We start from the raw sequence: 19,854 nt of genomic DNA, 5'->3' as shown, positions 1-19,854 counted from the left end.
ATGTACAATTTTTTCTTCTTAATTAAATTTTAGCAAGCATGTGAAACACATTTGCAAGTTCATTTATCATTATATTCAGCTTAAAGTTCATACCAATAATTACATGCAATGTTACCTCTTAATCAGATTACAAATATGAGCAACCGTGTCAAAATTCTGCCAGTAAGATTGTAATACCACAACCTCTTGGGACCCTATATCCTATTCCAGTCTCATCTCTAGTCTCCCAAATAGGGCATATATATATATATATATATATATATATATATATATATATATATATATATATATATATATATATATATATATATATATATATATAATATTAATAATTTACACTAATTTGAACTGTTGTTTTGACATTGTTTACATTGGGTCTCACCAGTATATGGAATGAAGAAAACATGTTGGATTAAAAACTAATGTATCATCATAATTCACACACAAGACAACTTTCAGGTACATGGGAGGATTGATTTTGCTATTGAAATTATGGAGTAATTAACGATTAAAGTAATAGAGAATCAGGTATTTTTATGTTTTGAAACCAGTAATTGTTTGAATCCCTAATAAAAATATGACAAGATGATTTTTCAGTCAGACTCAAGCATACTCATGTTTTAATTGGTGTTCCTTAATACAACTGTAATAACAACCATACAGAAATGTAAAATTTTACTTTTTAAAAAGTTAATTAGTTGCTTTTGGGCCTTTCATTAAATAAACCTAACCAATCTGTTCAACTGAAAATGATAGCATGATTTTTCTTTAAGTTAGTTAAGTACTATATGTTAAATTAATGAAATATATTGTTGGAATGATAAAACATGTAATTTATCGTCTTAACAGAAACAAATTCTTTCCTGTCTTTGTATGAAATTATTCTTTTGTATTCCATGTAAATTTATATGTAATTTGGGAAGAAGTATGTAAAAACTTTAATAGTATAAATGCAAGATTCTATATGTAATAATGACAGTAATTATTAGAACCATATAAACAGAGGCAATTTGTAAGTTGCCCTACTTCAGTCTTAGATCAAATTTTGTATCAACAGCATGTAGTCAGACCTTCTACATTTGCCACTGAACATCTAGCATGCGAAATAAACAAGAAGCACTAAAACTTAGTTAAACCATTACATGATATCCATTTGATGATGCAGTAACATCAAAATGAACCTATGGCAGCATCAAGAGGCAACACCCCGGATTACGCGAGATACATATAAAACTGGTTTAGAATATTTTTTACCCTGGAAATGTGTGGTAAAACGTAATATAGTTAACATTGTTTTTCTTGTGTTAAACAACAATACACATTCCAAACACCTGCAAAAACATTTCACCATGTTTTATTACAATGTGGTGAAAACAGCTGGAATATGTATAAAACTTCATTGTATGCTAATGATTATCAAGTTTTGGGTGAAATAATGTTTTACCATATACTGGGACATGAACAGAAACCAGGACCTATATAGGAAAAATGGACATGTGAATAAATGGACCAACACCAAAAGCCAGCAGCATGGACTGTCAGATGAGTACCAAAATATTACTTACATAACAGAGTAGTAAAACAGCTAACTGATAGGAAGTGAAATTGCATAATAAAGTCAGTCAAATAATTGTGTGTGACATACTTCACAAATATTATAGGAAAGATAGTTTTTGAAATTTTTTTTATCATCTCGTCAAGTTGTGCAAAATTAGTTAAAATGAGTAGAAGCAATACATTTTCTGCATGTGACCAAGATGGAATCACAACAAGATCAGGTCAGCAGCTGCATGCATTGACACCGAATCCACACATTCAAAGCCACGAGAATTTATCATGTTTGAAGAAATTTGCTGTTACTGAATTACAACTAGTTAACAAACATGTTGGCCTAGTCAACAAATGAGTAAAAGGAACAGAAAAGATTGTCACTGACAAACTTGACAGAAGAAAATCAGAGTTGCATAAGAAACAGACTTATATTGAAACCAAAAATAATTTCCTTGACAAGAAACTAAAATTAAATTCTATACTTGTTTCAGAACAAATTTCTTCAGTAAACAGCAAGTGAATGAATTAACAAATAGTCTTCAAGCAGTCACCTCTAAAGTAATAAACCTAGAGACTAATATGTTTAGTAGTATATATAGTGGTAATAACATGTTTCAGAACAATTGCAGTAATGTTATTATCAAAATTTTTCTGGGTGACTTTAAACTCCACCCTGTTGCTTACTTGTACCGGTGCAAGGACAGCTTTGCACCAGGCATGCCAGAACATATGAAAGTGAAATTTTGTAATTGATTTTAGATGGAGAAGATTTATCCTGGGCTAATCAGCATGTTAACCCAGAAATGACATTTACAGAGCTTGAAAAGTTATTTCTAAACAAATTTTGGTCAGAAAGTAAGCAGGCATGAATAAAATCAGAATTTTTGAATGTAATTAGATTCTGCAAAGGAAATATGAGAATGAGAGAATTTTGTGAAAATCAGCTTAGGATTTTAGCACATTTATATAAATCACTTGATGTATTAATCCAAATTGATGTGCTGAAGGGGCATTTACCTGGCCATGTTCTGTGGAGTCTTGTTTATGGACCAGACAACACTATTGAGGAATTTCTGAAATATGTAGATAAATTAGATTGAGCTTGGGAGAACAACTTTCAGAATGAGGAGTTATCACAATACCACCAGAAAAAAACAACAGGGACAGTTACAGAAATATTAATTTTTGGGATATAAACATAGACATTAGGAAAATGACAGCCAGAAATGTTAATTTAGTAAATATGTTATTATCCTATAAATTCTTTTGTGGTAATGAAAGTCCTACAAGGCACTTCTCCTGTCTTGACAATCTACTAACAAATGTATACAAATGTGATTTTGAGCTAGGCTTATTTAATGTTGGTTACCTGTCGGACCATGGAGGTATATGGGTGAAAGTAATTACTGAAAAACCAAAAGAAAACCAGGAAGAAATTCAGTATGCGAGACTATTTACAGGTAGAAATATTAAGAAGTATAGAGAAGAACTTAAGTCTATAGATGGAATACTGTGCACATTCCTCCAGAAATGTGGATGAAGCCTTCAGCACATTCCTCAAAATCATTTCTGAATCTTCCGTACATGTTGTCCAATGGTTAAAAAACAAAAAAGTCAGGAAACCTAGCCAGTCAACTTTACAGAAGTGGTTTTCACCTCAATTACAAAAACTGAGACTACTGGTAATTACTTGTCATGATAAGGTCAAAAAGGGAGCATTAGATAAAGAAACTTACACAAACCTAAAAAGAAAATAGAGATCTGAAATTAAAATAGCCAAGTGTAAACCAAATGGTGATTTCATTAAAAAATCACACAATAAATGTAAGGCTGCACGGAAAATAATAAAAGCAGAGCTAGGTGTGGATATAAACTATAAAGACAACACAAATGCTGATTACATCACTGTTGATGATTTCAATCACTTTTTGTCAACTCTGCCAAACTTAGCCTCTCAACTCAGGGCAACCAGAATTCCAATTCTACACATGCACCTATTTTTTACCCCACATCTGGCAGAAATGTTCAACGGAACATTACAAACGTAGTGTCAGCTTGTAAATGGAGAGAAGTACAAGTAATTGATATAACTAAAGCAACCTCTAAATTAGGATACTCCAGATCTGAAGATGTTTATTGCCTGTCAAACTTTGTAATTAAAAAAAATTGTAAATCTCATATCATATCCTCTTTTCATACTGATAAACTGGATGCTCTCTAGTGGACACTTTCCAGAATGTCTCAAAAAGACAGTTGTCATATCATTTTACAAAAAGTGTGACAAGTCCTGTATCAATAATTATAGACCAATTTCACTCGTGCCTATTGTTTCAAAAATAATAGAATACTGCATACCAAATATGCATAAACCTATCAAAAAATGGTTCAAATGGCTCTAAGCACTATGGGACTTAACATCTGAGGCCATCAGTCCCCTAGACGTAGAACTACTTAAACCTAACTAATCTAAGGACATCACACACATCCATGTCTGAGGCAGGATTCGAACCTGCGACCTTAGCAGCAGCGTGGTTCCGGACTGAAGTGCCTAGAATGCCTGGAACCACTCGGCCACAGTGGCCGGCTATAAACCTATCAGACAATAACATATTAAATGATTCTCAGTATGGATTTAGGTCAAACTTATCGACAGTCAAAGCAGTTGAAAACCTTATCTCTCATTTGAGTCAGAATTATCTGCTGAAGCCATTCAAATTGACTTAAGTAAGGCTTTTGACTCAGTTAACCTCAAATTATTGTTAGATAAACTATGTTGCTATGGAATCAAACACATGGAACTTTCACTAATTGAATCATACCTCAGCAATAGAAAACAAATTGTAAAGCATAAAGGCCAAAAGTCACAGACTCTAAGTATAAAATGAGGTGTTCCTTGGGCTCAGTGCTTGGCCCTCTACTATTTATATTATTTGTAAATGACTTTCCGAGTAACCTACCCTATAAATCTATCCTCTATGGCAATGACACAACATTGACTAGTGCCAGAAAGGATATAAACAAATTTAAGGAGGAAAGTGAAGAATGTCCTGAAATATCTAATGTCTGGTTTAAGGCTAATGAGTTAACTATGAAGCATGAAAAGACTGCCAATATAATCTTCAGTCTGTCAAACAGTAACACTGAATTATCATCTGTTAAACTACTAGGAATACACGTTGACTCGAAATTAATGTGGGACACACATACAGATTATGTGTGTTGAAAGTTATCACGAGTTATCTACCTAGTAGTCAAACTACACACATGTATTACAAAAGATTTATTACTTCATTCATACTATGCCTTCTTACACTGCCATCTACAATATGGCATTCTTTTATTGGGTAACTCCCCAGGAACCAAAAAAATTTTACTTGGCAGAAAAAAAGCAGTTAGATGTCTTTATGGAATCACTGACAACAAGACCTCATGTAGACCTTACTTTAAATATTTAAAAATTCTCACAGTCCCATCTCTTTACATATATTTTTCGCTATTAAACATAAAAGAAAACTTAAACCACTATACTATAAGGAAATCTGTTCTACATCTACATCTACATTTATACTCCGCAAGCCACCCAACGGTGTGTGGCGGAGGGCACTTTATGTGCCACTGTCATTACCTCCCTTTTCTGTTCCAGTCACGTATGGTTCGCGGGAAGAACAACTGTCTGAAAGCCTCCGTGCACACTCGAATCTCTCTAATTTTACATTCGTGATCTCCTCGGGAGGTATAAGTAGGAGGAAGCAATATATTCGATACCTCAACCAGAAACGCACCCTCTCGAAACCTGGCGAGCAAGCTACACCGCGATGCAGAGCACCTCTCTTGCAGATTCTGCCACTTGAGTTTGCTAAACATCTCCATAACGCTATCATGGATACCAAATAACCCTGTGACAAAACGCGCCGCTCTTCTTTGAATCTTCTCTACATCCTCAGTCAACCCGATCTGGTACAGATCCCACACTGATGAGCAATACTCAAGTACAGGGCTAACGAGTGTTTTGTAAGCCACCTCCTTTGTTGATGGACTACATTTTCTAAGGACTCTCCCAATGAATCTCAACCTGGTACCCGCCTTACCAACAATTAATTTTATATGATCATTCCACTTCAAATCATTCCACACGCATATCCCAGATATCTTACAGAAGTAACTGCTACCAGTGTTTGTTCCACTATCATATAATCATACAATAAAGGATCCCTCTTTCTATGTATTTGCAATACATTACATTTGTCTGTGTTAAGGGTCAGTTGCCACTCCCTGCACCAAGTGCCTATCCGCTGCAGATCTTCCTGCATTTCGCTACAATTTTCTAATGCTGCAACTTCTCTGTATACTATAGCATCATCCGCGAAAAGCCACATGGAACTTCCGACACTATCTACTAGGTCATTTATATATATTGTGAAAAGCAATGGTCCAATAACACTCCCCTGTGGCACGCCAGAGGCTACTTTAACGTCTGTAGACGTCTCTCCATTGATAACAACATGCTGTGTTCTGTTTGCTAAAAACTCTTCAATCCAGCCACACAGCTGGTCCGATATTCTGTAGGCTCTTACTTTGTTTATCAGGTGACAGTGTGGAACTGTATCGAACGCCTTCTGGAAGTCAAGGAAAATAGCATCTACCTGGGAGCCTGTATCTAATATTTTCTGGGTCTCATGAACAAATAAAGCGAGTTGGGTCTCACACAATCGCTGTTTCTGGAATACATGTTGATTCTTACAGAGTAGATTCTGGGTTTCCAAAAACGACATGATACTCGAGCAAAAAACATGTTCTAAAATTCTACAACAGATCGACGTCAGAGATATAGGTCTATAGTTTTGTGCATCTGCTCGACGACCCTTCTTGAAGACTGGGACTACCTGTGCTCTTTTCCAATCATTTGGAACCTTCTGTTCCTCTAGAGACTTGCGGTACACGGCTGTTAGAAGGGGGGCAAGTTCTTTTGCGTACTCTGTGTAGAATCGAATTGGTATCCCATCAGGTCCAGTGGACTTTCCTCTGTTGAGTGATTCCAGTTGCTTTTCTATTCCTTGGACACTTATTTCGATGTCAGCCATTTTTTCGTTTGTGCGAGGATTTAGAGAAGGAACTGCAGTGCGGTCTTCCTCTGTGAAACAGCTTTGGAAAAGGGTGTTTAGTATTTCAGCTTTACGCGTGTCATCCTCTGTTTCAATGCCATCATCATCCCGGAGAGTCTGGATATGCTGTTTCGAGCCACTTACTGATTTAACAGAAGACCAGAACTTCCTAGGATTTTCTGTCAAGTCGGTACATAGAATTTTACTTTTGAATTCACTGAACACTTCACGCATAGCCCTCCTTACGCTAACTTTGACATAGTTTAGCTTCTGTTTGTCTGAGAGGTTTTGGCTGCATTTAAACTTGGAGTGTAGCTCTCTTTGCTTTCGCAGTAGTTTCCTAACTTTGGTGTTGAACCACGGTGGGTTTTTCCCGTCCCTCACAGTTTTACTCGGCACGTACCTGTCTAAAACGCATTTTACAATTACCTTGAACTTTTTCCATAAACACTCAACATTGTCAGTGTCAGAACAGAAATTGATCTGTTAGGTAGTAAACAAACAAATATACCCACAACCAGGCTTACGAAAACCCAATCTAGTTATGAATGCATAGGCACACAATTATTCAACACTTTAACTGTACAGGCTCAATTGGTTTCACTGAATATATTTAAAACTAAAAGCAAAGTGTGGATGAAGGCAAATACTTTCTATAGTATAGAATAATTTCAGAATAGTTGTAAAGATGACCTAATTTATTGATAAATTAAGGCTTACTGTGATGTATAGATATGGGTGTAGAGGCAGCTATAAGCTAATAGGGTACAACACTGCTACATTTTTTTCCATGCAGTATTTTGTTATATGAAACATAATGTGCAAATAGCTATAATTCTTCTGACGACATCAATTGCATGCTAATGCTGTTAAATTAAGGCTTACTGTCATGTTTAGATATGGGTGTAAAGGCAATTATAAGATAATAAGTTACAACACTACTATATTTTTACCATGTAATACTTTGTTACGTAAAACATAATGTACAAATAGCTGTAATTCTTCTGATGACATAGATTTCATGTTAATGCTGAAAGATAGATAAAATAAATAAATAAATCAATCAAGATAGAGGCAGGAGAAGAATGTGGAATTCAGGCCACAGATACCACAATACACACAATAATTACCAGATAAACAGAGTTGATTATGATAAAGCATCTTGGGACTTCATGCTGATGGAAATGAGGGAAAAGACTAGTAAAACAGGAAACACATTTAATCTTAGTACAGATAATTTGATTATGTTATTTGATGAGAGTTATGTGTTTAGTAATAACAACGTTTATGATGATGCTGATGAGTACTGTTTAGTTAACTTACTTTGTGATGACAAATTTTCACGGTCATCTGGAAAAAATGTGGAGAAAAGAAAGGATCATATACCTAAGTTAAATTATGTTTGTGAGTCCGCTGGCACATGTTCTAATACTTTTTATAGTGATTGTGATGAGGAGACATGTAGTTGAAGTGGTTGCAGATGATGTTGCTAATGTGTATTTTGACGCTGATGTTGTATTTTATGATGAGTTAGATGGTATGGCTTATGTGAAAGTACTAAATAATGATATGAGTTATAGAACAATAGGTTATGATGATTTGGAATTGGTGAAACAGGTACATGAAAATCAATTGATACCTGTTGAGGTCAGTGAGATATCATATAGTTCTTACAGCAAGGAGGATCCAGATAAGCTAATTAGTTGTAAGATACTTAAAATATTGGAAGAGGATGAGGAGTTTGTATGAAAAGGAGAGAGCTGTGATAATATTAAACACACAAATTCACACAAGCAAGCACACCTCACACACATGTGACCCTGCCATTAGCAGCTCTGACTGTGACTGTCACATGAATAGCATTCCAAAGTGTGTGGTGGGGAAGTGGGAGAGAAGAGTGCTGTCTGTTAGGGCATGCAGGGACTAGAGACTAGTGGTGTCAGGATGTGGGGTGTGGGGGGGGGGGGGGGGCAAAATGGGCAGTGGAAAGGGAAAGGAGCGCAGAAGAAGAGGAGCAGGGAAGGGGAAAGGATGGGTGGATAGATGGTGAAGGACTCTGAAAAGCGAGGAGGTGATACGATGAGAGGGTGGAAACTGCTCAGTGGAGAGTGGTGGGATGGTACATTACCATAGGTTGAGACTGGTCTGGATCTTCCCCTCCATCGCCAGGTTTTCTGAACTGTGCAGAAGAGAGTTATCCTTATAACACATTCTCCAATCCCAAAATTATCCCACTCTCAACCTATGGTAACCTACTGCTTCCCTGATTGTTTAATTTCCTGCTACTCTCATCTTCCACTCCCTGCTTTTCCCACCACATACCACCTCCTGACATGGTACATGGCAATCTCTAGTCCCTGTTCAGAGCTGAGCTGCCAGTGATAGTCGTTATGTGTGTGTGAGGTGTGCTTGCTTTTGTGAATGTGTGCATGTTTTCTTTGCTGAAGAAGGCTTTGTAGAAAAGCTACAATGTGTAACAGTCTTTTCGTTGTGCCTGTATGCAGATCAATTGGTCATCTTTATGGCGAGTAGCTGTTTATCCTTTTCCTAATATTGTCAACATTCAGCACAGTGTATGCTCCAAGCAGAGTAAGATTCATTCTCCCTCAATTACCATGCTTCAGTATAGAGTAAATTCCATGTGAGATTTTGTCTGATTCTGAGATTAAGATGTTTGCGTCATTCTCACCAGTATATTTCCTTCCAATCAAGTCAAACTAGCTGATAGAATATAATGTAAATGGATAGATAAAAAAGTTTACTCACCAAGTGGTAGCAGGAGAACACACACAAAAAGAGGTTTAACTTATGCAAGCTTTTGGAGCCAGAGGCTTCTTCTTGCAGCAGATGACATGAAGCAGAAGGAAGAGGGGTGAAGGAAAAGGACTGGAGAGGATTAACAGAAGAGGTACACATTGCAAAAGTCGCCCAGAACCCGGGGTCAGCAGTGACTTAATGGACAGAATGAGAAGGGAAGACAGTTTGTTGGGACTGCAATGGATGAGATTTGAAAACCCGAGAACTTAAAAGTAGAAGACCAGGTAATGAGCAAGACAGATTACTGCTAAAACATCATGCATGAGTTAGTAAGAGTGAATAGTTAAGCATACAGTATGTAACAGAGGTGGGAGGGGAGAACGGTGATAAACAGATAGGTCAGAAAATGAAAGATGTAGAAAACTAAACTGGAGAGAAGAAAGGAATTGTTACGTGAAGAAATACTGATGTGAAAGGAATTAATGTAAATTTAGGTCAGGTAGGTGGTGAGAACCAAGGACATGTTGTAATGCTGGTTCCCAGCTGCAGAGTTCTGAGAAACTAGTGTCTGGAGGAAGAATCATGTGGTGAAACAAGCATTGAGGTCATGACTGTAATATTGTAGAGCATGCTCAGCAACAGGATATTACGTGTTGCCAGTATACACCCTCTGTCTATGTCCATTATCCTGACTGAAATCATTGGGTGGTAGTCATGCCAATGTAACAGGCTGAACAGCATTTACATAAGGGCTGGTATACAACATGTATCATTTCACAGGAGGCCCTCCCTTTGATAGCATATGTTTTGCAACTTACAGAGCTGGTATAGATGATGGTAGGAGGGTGTATAGGGCAAGTCTTGCAGCAGGGATGGTCGCAGGGGTACGAGCCATAGGGTAGGGATGGATATAGAAGGAGCATAGGGTCTGAGGAGGATATTGTGAAGATAGGGAGTGTGATGAAAAGCTATTCTTTGAGAAGTGGGAAAAATCTCAGACAGAATGGATCTCATTTCAATGCATGATTTTAGGAAGTCATGGCCTTATAAAAGTAGCTGATTAACACATTTAAGACCAGGGTAATAATGAGTGTAGATTGTGGAGGATCACTGCTGTCAACTGCAGTGGGATGTTATGTGAAATCAGTGGCAATGAGTGAAAATGTGTACTGTATTGGGATTCAAACCCAGGATTTCCTGCTTACTAGGCGGGTGCATAAACCACTGCACCACTTGAAACACAGAATTACTGTAACTGTGTGGACTATCTTGACATGCCTCATGGTTGGTCCACATTCCCTCTTAGTGCCATCTATCTGCAATCCCAGTCCATTGACTTTATGTTCGCAACTCTGAGACTCCCACAGGAGATTGGAGGCATTTGTGCATCTGTGGAATCACTGAAGAAGATGGATCCATTGTCCAGCTAGGTGTATCAATTATACAAATGTGCAGTGTCTGTTCTTTCAGTCGTGTCTAAAAGAACAGACACCATGCAGTATCTGCTGCTATCAAACATTATATGTAAACTGATGGGGATCACTGCTGTCACCTGCAGCAGAACAGTATGTGGAATCAGCAGCAATGAGTGAAAATGTGTACCAGACCAGGACTCAAACCCAGGATCTCCTGCTTACTAGGCAGGGGTGTTAACCACTGCTAACCAGGACACAGCATTATTACAACCGCGAGGACTGTCTCCGCACACCACACAGGCGATCCATAATCCCACCAAGTGCCACCTATCTGCAGTTCCTATCCACTGACTCCATATTCACTACTCTGAGATTCTCACAGGAGATCATATCTTGCAATAGGTTCTTTTTACCTATCCAATTACATGAAAAATTGATTATTTTGAATGTCATATTAGCTGATAGAATAGTTTCTTTATGCTTGTACATATAATAGCTGATGTAACTTTGATAGCAAGAAACCTTAAAAAAGTTATGTTTCAGCAGAACGAATACAAGGTAAATTTGCACACCTTGGATGTGTGGCTTGCATGAAGCAGTTCATGCTCATTACACTACATCGTTGCTGGAGTGTAGTTCAAGGATGCTGCCACACCCCTTCTGTTCATCGAGCATGGATACAGAATGCAGTGCTACCCCACTTCCCTAATGTTTCATGCCTTCTTACCCACAACAAGCCACAAGTTTTGACAATGATACATGTGTGACATCTCAGTACAAAACTTTTGAAATAGTTGTGATTCACTAACAGCAGAGTTCTGTCTGACTAGCATTTTCTCAGCACTTTAAGCAAGTGCTCTGTCTAAAGATGAATCCATAAAATATATTTTATGCTTTTATTACTTTTGTGAGGTTCTTTACCTGGTTCATGTGGACATGTTCTTCAAGTAAGTGATAACTTTAAGATGTGTATATTAATATTGTTCAATAGATATATTTTAAATATGTTTAGAAAAGTTTGCAAATTTTTCTGTTTTCATACATTTAATCTTAACGTGCAGTAACCACATAAAATACAACACTGAGTGAAGTAACACAAATATGGCTTTATTCATAAACCTCTGAATAGTAACAGAAATTGGCCTCACATGTAACAAGACAAAAGAGTTATACAGAAGGTGCAGCATAAGCGATACACAAAACAATTGATGTGAGTGCTACAAAATAAAACAACATAGTGAGTGTGAGTCAATGCAGCTCCTTGCATATATAGACACTAGTCACTGGTGGATAGTGTGGGGAGACCATGCCATGTGCATGCTTCCTACAGGTGGCCTTAGTGCTCGGCTAATGCTGAAACAGTTGGCAGTTGATTTAAGTACACACACATGGCCACACTACACTTGGCATACTCAAACACACACATACTAAAGTGCACATCATTTATGTTGGCGTCCGAGTTTAGGTTCGTTCTGCGCATCTGACGTCACAAAACACAGTCAGCCAATGAACAGAGAACGATGTTGCCACATCTCGACTACAGTGCAGAGCATGGACGAGTGTCTTCAGTTTTAGAAACATTCAGTCATAAATAAAGTAATAGAACAAAAGCAATGTCTTGATAGCAGACATTCTTTTATAGAAATTGCTTCATATTCTATTAATTAATTAAACCAAACAAGCAATAAGACTCCTAATTCAGGCGATAGCAAGGAAAGGTGTTTTTATCACTCTCATGAACCGCTTTTTCGCAATAAAGAACAGCGGTAATTGTTTATTTCCTGTTGTACTTCGACGAAGCGTGAGTAATTCACAGTCATACCAACAGTGTTTGTCAGTATTTTGCATGTTATAGTGCTCATGGTGTTATGTAGGCAGATGAGGTTCGTTAGCGTAACAGTAAAGGTGTTGGGCTGCTACGTGAAACGTTATGAGTTCAAACCTTGTGTGGTGCTTAATATTTTCATTATTTAAAAACAATATCGAAGTGCCTTACTTCACGAATTATATTCATTTGAATGCAATTTTTTGAAATTTCTAGTGCTTTGTCTCTTCATTAACCCTTTCGCTGCTGCAGACACGTGCTCACCGCATTCCGCGCTGTGCACGATTTTGTCATCACTGCCCTGCTCACCTGTGCAGATGCATGGTGTTCCCACTGCTTTGACACACTTATCATTCGATTTCACAAAAACTATTTGGCCCAAAAATTTGATTTTTACACGCCTTCTTGACTGATACTTTCCCTCCATAAATGACTTAATTTTGTTTCGATGTTCAACGCAGTTATTATGCAGCATTAAATCTAGTAAACCATTGCATGAAATTTTGAAGAGTTTGCAGAGGTAGAAGTCCATAGCGTATACTTTCCGTATGGTCAATTTTAGTTGCCACAATGTTGAGAATGAAATGTGGACAAGATACCTAAATTTCATATAAAATTTACTGTATAACAATATCTCATTTAATTTAAGTACGACATAGGTGTCGTATGTAATACTGAGAAATATTCCGTCTTTCACGACTGTAATAAAAGTATTTTTTACACCGGACGCGTTTGGCTTTATTTTAAAGCACTTCAATCAAGGAAATGTATGGCACATACACAATGGTATTCATGTTCTCTTTCTTGTTTTTGTTCCACAGTCACAGTTTTATCAATGGTACTGAAATATATTCCTCTTCTGCAACTGTAATAAGGGACTTATTTAGACCAGACGTGTTTCTCTCTTTTGAAGCATCTTCAGTGGACAGTATTTTGTCCCCTCCATTGCCAAGTCACCTTTCGTAGTTTTGTGCTGCGGTAACACAATATTCAATGTTTGTGTTGGCAGATCAGTGTTTTAGCAAATAAATGATATTTGTGTGCACCACACACAAAAATTATATTTGACATAGCTCAGAGCACTTCACTGGTAGACGGTATATTCAAGTCCTAATGTTTTTGTAAGTCCACAGTTTTGTTTAATGTATTTTGTCTACTTCCTTTTGATTGATTGAAGTGCTTTAAAATAAAGCCAAACGTGCTCAGTGTAAATAAAACTTTTGTTACAGTCGCAAAAGACGGAATATTTCTCAATATTACATACGACACCTATGTGGTACTTAAATGAGCCATTGTTATACAGTAAATTTTATATGAAATTTAGGTATCTTGTCCACATTTCATTCTCAACATTGTGGCAACTAAAATCGACCATATGGAAAGTATACTCTATGGACTTTTACCTCTGCAAACTCTTCAAAATTTCGTGCAATGGCTTACTATATTTAATGCTGCATAATAACTGCGTTGAACATCGGAACAAAATTAAGTCCTTTATGGGGGGAAGGTATCAGTCAAGAAGACGTGTAAAAATCAAATTTTTGGGCCAAATAGTTTTTGTGAAATTGATTGATAAGGGTGTCAAAGCAGTCGGAACACGATGTGTCTGCACAGGCGAGCAGTGCAGTGACAAAATCGCGCACAGCGCGGAATGCAGGGAGCATGTCTTTGTAGCAGCGAAAGGGTTAATGCAGCCGTGCTGGCTTTACTTCATGAACTGCGCTCCCCCCTAAATGTAAGCTTGCGAACTATGCTATACTATGGCGCTGCTTCTATTGGCGCGTGCGTCGTGTGCAACTGGCAACACAGCAATCTCCTGCGTCTGGGCGGGCATGCGCAAGCCGCCAAGATAAAAGAATTGAACTATAATAGCAGGGTACAGCACACCTCTCCTTCATGCAAAGAAGGCACCCAGATGAGAGAGGAGAAGCTGCTGATCCAATGAGAGACATATCTGTCAGATAAAGTATGGCAGGAATATGGTTTCCATGGTGGGGAGTGGGACATTGTGTTGATGACAGCACCAAGGAGGAGGATGCCATTGCCATGTTTGCATTGTCATCCGCAGGTAGGACCCAGTGTGGAGGAGATGGAGCTGGACCCACCAGCAATGATGGCTGAGGTGATGATAGTGAGGGAACCAGTGGAGGCGGCCCAATTGGAACAGCAGGCTGCAGCAATGGACATGAGTCTGGAGACTGGTCAGCACCTGGCATCGGGAAGCAGGAACCCCAGGGTGCTGCATGTACAGGAGGCAGCCGATGGGATGGGTTCACCTCCACAGCAGGTGATGTGGGTTGCAGTGATGGGGGCTGCAAAGATGAAGAGGTAGCTTCTGGTGATGAGCAGGGGTGCAAATGATCAAAGTAGCATGCCACCAACCCATTGGCCATACAGACATCTCAAAGATGGCCCCTTTGATGGCCAGTATCCACTTGGGCTGACTACCAAACCTTCACGCCACACCCATCAGTCATGGTGTGAAGCAGCTGGTTGAACCTGACAGGTGTGGCACAGGCCACAGAATGTGAAGGAGCATAAGTGGCTGCTGACCATGAAGCAATTGAGCTGGGATCTGCTCCCCAATAGTGGTGAAGTGATAAGAGCACAGAAAATGGAGAAGGGCATCATCCAGCAAAGAATCCACAACAAACTTTTTCATTTGGGACTTGGACATATGCTCACCATTTGGTTGAGGGTGGAATGATGGAGATGTAACATGACAAATTCCTTGACAGCAACAAAACAGTTGAAAGGTGTTAGAAATTATCAAAAATTAAGGTACAATGCAACACCTCCTCAATAGAAAAATCCCTCAAAAGCATATGAATTGTGACCACAGAACACCAGGAAAATGCATTCACAAGAAATAGCCAATAGGAATTCAAGAAGGGACCCACAAAGTATACATGAATGCATTCCCCTGGCTGGTACAGAGCGGACAGTGGGATAGAGGCACGCTGGAACTGCCTTATGTCGGGCGCACTGCTCACAGGCCAAGACAATGTTGCCACCAATCCCTGACCAAAAGCATGTCTCCAGGCTAACAGTTTAGTGGAGTAAACTATCTAATGGCCCTGATGGAGAAGGCATAGGACCTTGTGCCATAATGCAGTGGGAATAACTACTTTGGGAGTGGTCTTCCCTGGACAATAGCAAAATACCATCAAAAACAGAAAGGCAATACCATAAGGAAAAACAGTTGCAAAGGGATTTCATAGCCCAACCCAGTGTTTTATCTGGCCAGCCCTGCTGAACAAACAGAACCACCTGGCAGAGAACTGAGTTGGAGGCAATGGCAGCTGCAATGGACAAACTCATAACTGTGAAAACAATGACTGTGGCCTGTGTTTCAGTATCAAGATAAGAGCAAAGCAATTCTCCACAATTGTAGTCAGAATGAGGACCCACAGGAAGGCAGGACAAGGTGACTGCATTGGCACATTTAGATGTAGGTCAAAAATGGATTTCATAATTGTCATTAGACAATAACAGCATCCAGTGTTGTAGGCAGTGTACTGTCTTGTCAGGCAAGGATGTGTGAAGGTTCATCAAGGAAACCAAGGGGTATGTGGTCAATAATAAGGTGAAACTAGGAATCATACAAAACAACATGAGTTTTCTGGAGAGCACAGACTATGGCAAGAGCCTTTTTTACCACCTGAGAGTGCTGCTGGGCTGGATTGAAAGATTTAGAGGCAAAAGCAACAGATCGTTCAGAGGTGTCAGCATATCAGCGCACTAGGACTGCATAGAGGCTGTCATATGAGGCATCATCACCAAAACTAAGTACTAGTCTGGAGGGAACATAGCTAAACGTAGGGATGAGAGTAGTTTGGAATAAAATATTTGACCTGAGGAACTTGCAGATATGCTTCAGACAAATCTATTTTAGAAAATTACTGACCACCCAATTTTTTGTCGACAGTTCCTCCTGCTTTGGGAGAGGATACCGGTATGTATCCATGACTGACTGACTCCATGCACTAGTAGCATGATACAGCATAAAGAAACTTGAGTCTGTTTCTGTGATTACATTTGTACTTGTTGTTGTTGTTGTGGTCTTCAGTCCTGAGACTGGTTTGATGCAGCTCTCCGTGCTACTCTATCCTGTGCAAGCTTCTTCATCTCCCAGTCCTTACTGCAACCTACGTCCTTCAGAATCTGCTTAGTGTATTCATCTCTTAATCTCCCTCTATGATTTTTACCCTCCACACTGCCCTCCAATGCTAAATTTGTGATCCCTTGATGCCTCAGAACATGTCCTACCAACCGATCCCTTCTTCTTGTCAAGTTGTGCCACAAACTCCTCTTCTCCCCAATTCTATTCAATACCTCCTCATTAGTTATGTGATCTACCCATCTAATTTTCAGCATTCTTCTGTAGCACCACATTTCAAAAGCTTCTATTCTCTTCCTGCCTAAACTATTTATCGTCCATGTCTCACTTCCATACATGGCTACACTCCACAGAAATATTTTCAGAAACAACTTCCTGACACTCAAATCTATACTTGATGTTAACAAATTTCTCTTCTTCAGAAACGCTTTTCTTGCCATTGCCAGTCTACATTTTATATTCTCTCTACTTCGACCATCATCAGTTATTTTGCTCCCCAAATAGCAAAACTCCTTTACTACTTTAAGTGTCTCATTTCCTAATCTAATTCCCTCAGCATCACCAGACTTAATTCGACTACATTCCATTATCCTTGTTTTGCTTTTGTTGATGTTCTTCTTATATCCTCCGTTCAAGACACTGTCCATTCCATTCAACTGCACTTCCAAGTTCTTTGCTGTCTCTGACAGAATTACAATGTCATCGGCAAACCTCAAAGTTTTTATTTCTTCTCCATGGATTTTAATACCTACTCCGAATTTTTCTTTTGTTTCCTTTACTGCTTGCTCAATATACAGATTGAATAACATCGGAGAGAGGCTACAACCCAGTCTCACACCCTTCCCAACTGCTGCTTCCCTTTCATGTCCCTCAACTCTTATAACTGCCATCTGCTTTCTGTACAAATTGTAAATAGCCTTTCACTCCCTGTATTTTACCACTGCCACCTTTAGAATTTGAAAGAGAGTATTCCAGTCAACAATGTCACATTTGTACTTATGATTACATTTTCTGATAGTCTACTAGGAAGTGTTTACTGTCTTTTGTGAGTATAATTATGATGTATTTATTACAAACAGCCTGAAACAGCTCATTTTTCATAAATTGTGGTCAAATTCACAGTTAAAATTTTCTCTAACATTGTTAGTAAGCTTTTCATTTTCTATGCATTACTGAAAAATATTATGCTAAGTTTTGGCAGTGATTTTCATCTACATTTTACTGTACATCGCTTCAAAAGTTTGCTATTCTATGATCATTATACAGATGTATTTTTTGTATTTGTTTCAAAGTTCTTACATAAGATTTGATTGTCAGTAGGGCTTTGCTGACATTCTATGATGCATCACTCTTAATGTTGTCCACATTCACCTTTGTACAATGGTAGATCACACTTAGGTAGATTATGAACATTCTTTGATGCTTGATGCTAATATTAGAGACTTTCACCCATACACCAAGCAAGAGGACTGATACATATGAGAGGTATTTCTCTACAATCTCCCCCAAGAGAAGTATTTACATTCCATAAGCTCCGCCGTTTATACAATCATTTACACCTTTGCATGGGTTAGACTTAGGTTAGGCACACAGCACATTAATTAAAGATGTGTCACAGTATTAATTAAACTTTATTATACTTTTGTAATTTTTCTTGGATGAACTGGATGTTTTTGATCATGGCTTAGTTTCAGCATTTGTAACTTGGATTTTTCATTTGCATGAGGAATCCACGGATAGAAATTTAAGAATTCTGGGGATATGAGTTAACTTTTGCTGCAGTCAATACGAGAAGAAATAAAACATCTATGAGGTGTGACAGTATGTGGTTAAGCATCTCTTGGCTCAAAAGTGAATTTTACAGTTGCCTGTTTGGAGCATGCACCAGTCCAGCAGCAGCTAGTGTAGAGATTTCAGATGTGTCTGATGGCAGACACTCTTTCAGAGGATGTGATTGTCATTGGCACTGACATCATCATTGTTGTCATCATCATCATCCTCCACCTCCTCCTTCTTCTTCTTATTGAAACATTTCTGCTTGTACAGGTTTTTCACAGGGCCACTTTCAAGCTTCACTTTTCTCCCACAGTCTATCCTTTAGCATCTCCTTCCACAGCTGGCCTCCTTAGTTCACATCCTCCTCCACCCGGGCTCTTTAGCTAGTTCATGGTCTTCCTGTTGGACTTCGCACAGATTCCGTCTGTTCTACTTCTAAGTCTGCCTGGTCCCACTCTTTTAATATGGTCAAACCATTTATGCCTACAGTGCTCCATAGTTTCTTTCAGGGATTTGATCTGCAGGGTGTTTTGTGTTGTTTTGTTCCTTATCCTGTCTCTTCTCTTCTTACCCAGGATCATTAGTAAAAAGTGTATCTCTGTTTCCTGAACGAAATTTTTATCCTGCAGTGGAGTGTGTGCTGATATGACACTTCCTCACCGATTAAAATGGTGTGCCAGACCAAGACTCAAACTCAGGACCTTTGCCTTTCATGGGAAAGTGAACTACTGTCTGAGTTACCCAAGCCCAACTCACAACCCATCCTCATAGCTTTACTTCTTCTAGTATCTCATTTCCTACCTTCCAAATTTCACAGAAGCTCTCCTGCAAACCTTGCAAGAATAGCACTTCTAGAAGATAGGATATTGTGGAGGTAGAAGACGAGGTACTGAAGGAAGTAAAGCTGTGAGGAAGGGTTGTGAGTCATGCATGTGTAGCTCAGTTGCTTGAGCACTTGCCCATGAAAGGCAAAGGTTCCAAGTTTGTGTCTTGGTCTGGCACTTGGTTTTAATCTTCCAGGAAGTTGGATCTCTGTTGCTTGTATTCTGCTCAGACCTTTCTTTGTCCATTTCCAACATTCTGATCCATAGCTCAAAATTGGAAGATAATAATATTTCATTATCATTATATTTGCTTTGGCAGGTTTTTCCAATTTCTAATTATATCTGATACACAGTAATAAAATTTTGACCAATTTTCTATTCTCTCCTAAATTTCATCATTGATGTTTTCTTTTTTGGTTAATTTACTTCCTAGATGCTTGAAAGCAACTACTTCCTTCATAATTTTCCCATTGCAACTTACATG

General features: G+C 38.5%; 1 protein-coding gene across 4 annotated transcripts in view; it reads right to left on the bottom strand.

The window, feature by feature from the left end:
* LOC124800364 (parathyroid hormone/parathyroid hormone-related peptide receptor-like) overlaps nt 1-19,854 on the bottom strand; it is a 490,636-nt gene that overhangs the window by 84,430 nt on the left and 386,352 nt on the right. The gene's annotated exons all lie outside the window — the stretch shown is intronic.

This window comes from Schistocerca piceifrons, chromosome 1 (genome assembly GCF_021461385.2).
Source record: "Schistocerca piceifrons isolate TAMUIC-IGC-003096 chromosome 1, iqSchPice1.1, whole genome shotgun sequence".
NCBI lineage: Eukaryota > Metazoa > Arthropoda > Insecta > Orthoptera > Acrididae > Schistocerca > Schistocerca piceifrons.
The sequence above is the reverse complement of the archived record's forward strand: the minus strand, read 5'-3'. Positions and strand labels throughout refer to the sequence as shown.